This window comes from Ricinus communis, chromosome 9 (genome assembly GCF_019578655.1).
Source record: "Ricinus communis isolate WT05 ecotype wild-type chromosome 9, ASM1957865v1, whole genome shotgun sequence".
In the NCBI taxonomy this organism is placed as follows: Eukaryota; Viridiplantae; Streptophyta; class Magnoliopsida; order Malpighiales; family Euphorbiaceae; genus Ricinus; species Ricinus communis.
In genome coordinates this window covers 14,358,403-14,361,009 of record NC_063264.1, presented here as the reverse complement: position 1 = coordinate 14,361,009, position 2,607 = coordinate 14,358,403, and the positions used below count along the sequence as shown (strand labels likewise).

At 39.8% G+C, this 2,607-nt stretch overlaps 1 non-coding gene across 1 annotated transcript; it reads left to right on the top strand.

Moving 5' to 3' along the window:
• Positions 1-718: 718 nt before the first annotated feature.
• LOC125371253 lies at positions 719-824 on the top strand. Its single transcript, XR_007217553.1, has one exon. It is a non-coding gene; the product is annotated as a small nucleolar RNA R71 (small nucleolar RNA).
• The last annotated feature ends 1,783 nt before the right edge of the window (positions 825-2,607 follow it).

Here is a 2,607-nt window from a genome sequence, read left to right as displayed (position 1 = left end):
GAAATTTGGCCAATTTGAGTCTCCAAGTTCAGATCGAGGCCTGCTGATTCCTAAGTGCACTATCGGTCTACTGGAATCTTGTTTGTAGATGTCACAAACTTCATCATGAGCTCCTCTAAATTTGACTTCTTTTCTTGGGAGGAGGAGCTTGTGCAGGCCGGTGGTTATTCTTTGTGGTACATTGATGAAGTCTTTGGAAACTGGCGGACCACGGGCATTATTGTTCCTCCAAACTGAAATTGGGGTGATTCGCCATCCAGGGTTGTATGTATTCTTTATAAGGGTTATTCTGCTGTCTTGGGGCATTCCCATATAATCAACTGTTCAACATCGGAAGATATAGTAGAATTAGATGGAAAATTAATAGAAGATGAAGCAAACATACCTCCATGATCAGTTCATCCATCTCGGGCCACCACAAAACTTCGCGACCAACGTTCATTGCGTGAGCCGTATCTTGGAGTTGGTCGATCTTCTTGGCTAGAAGCTCCACTTGAGCCGCTAAGGCTCTTTGTATAGAGTCCACTTGGTTGACCACTCCTTGTCTTCCTGGTCGGTTCTAGAGGATTGCCATTGATAGTTGTTCATGGCCATTTCCTCTATCAAGTTCGAGCTTGCTCGGGGCGTCTCTTGTTTAGCGCCCTCTGCGGCATCCACCATACGCCTCGTTGAGAGGTTCAACCCATTGTAGAAGGTCTGAACACGCATCCCTGCTGGCAATCCGTGATGTGGGCGGCATCTCAAAAGATCTTTAAATCTCTCCCATGCATTGTACATGCTTTCATCATCAAAGCGCACAAAGAAGATATGTCATTTCTAAGTTTAGCGGTTTTAGCGGGAGGAAAATACTTATATAAAAATTTTTATTGGCGCCTTCCGGGTAGTGATAAATACATTGTGGAAGAGATTGCAACCATCTCTTTGCTCTGTCCTTCAAGGAAAATGGAAATAATTTCAGTAGAATGGCATCATCGGTTGTTCCATTTATTTTGAATGTGTCATAAATCTCCAAAAGTTGGAGATATGTGCATTGGGATCCTCATTGGGCAATCCTCCAAACGCACGCTTTGTTGGATCATCTGGATAACATTGGCCTTTATCTCAAAATTGTTGGCCGCTGACAGAGTCCGACTATACTAGTTTTGTCCCATCCAAAGATGGTCGAGCAAACTCGTACATCGTTCTCTGATCCTCGTGGGGTCATGGTTTTCCATCGTGTCTAGTCTATCCACGGGTATCTCAACCTCAATCTCCTCCTCTTCTAATTGCAACCTCTTCCTTAAGAGTCACGGGGATCGTTTTGGATCGGATAGAGGCTCTATAAGATTCGAGTTTGAGCTCCGGTCATAAACTACACAAACCGAAAGTCCACACAACCAGATCAACAAAAATAATATAATAATAAATAATAATAGAATTAAAGAATAAATGAATAAAACAAATAATGACTAAATTAACACAAAAACAATTCACTCTAGTTCACCGTTCTGGGTTCCGCAATGGTGCCAAAACTTGATGGTTTCTTTATGCAACCTACACCTAAGGCGGTGAACCTCTGAGTGCGACCTAGCACTGAGTGAGTATCAAGGTCGTATCCACGGAGATCGGGTGAACCTAGAGTTACTACTGCTATGTTATCTAGTCCGAAATAGGGTGTGAAAGTTCTAACATACCGACTAATGGTTATGAGTGCAATTAAGTAAATGAAGGACAACAATGGACAATTAAAAGACAATTGTAAAGAGAGAAATAAATCCAAAAGGGAGCCTAAGTGATGGAATTCTAAAGATGAATTTAATGGATTGCCGATCTTGCTTACCCGTGCCTAAATCTGAATTGAATCTAGGTTCCTCTCTCGAGCTTACCGGATTCCTAAACCTGCACTAACCTAATGGAATCTCTTCCTATCAGGATTACTACAAATTAGCATTAAGTATGATTTAAGACTATTAAGAGTTGTTAGTTCTTAATCCGTGAGTAAATCAACCTCATCTCTAAGTGTTAACTACCGGTCCTTACTATTCAAAATCCAATTGTAACAAGCATTTCTCAATGTCAAGAAACAACCTAATAAACAATTAATCCAACGTCTCAAATTAATTGCATCAAACTTTTATTACTGAATAGCAAGAAGATTGCAAGAATTGACAATTATAAAAAACTAACAATTAAGCATAATCCATCAACAAAGGTGAACCCTAATGGATTCAAAAGATCTAAGCGCTCATGTTCATAGTCAAAGCAATTAAAGAACAAAATAAGGAAAAACAAATTAAAGGTATGTACACCCTTCTCTTTCAAGTTTGAATGAGAAACCCTAAATTGCAAATTCAAAATCTCAAACCCTAGTTGCCTCTTGAATGCTCCCAAAGTTTGTCTTGATCTTCGATTCGATGTTGGAATAAGTGGAATCCCCCCTTCCAATTGATGAAAATTGATCTCTCCAGGTCTACAATTGAGGTATAGGAAATATTTGATTAAGTGTGTGTCTTGGAATTGAGTCCAAAAATCGTCCTTTTTTTATTAAATTCAAAATCGCCTATATAGTTGATTGACTACGCAGTAAGTCCGGTGATGATTCCTGAATAGAATCCGGTGTCTTTGAAT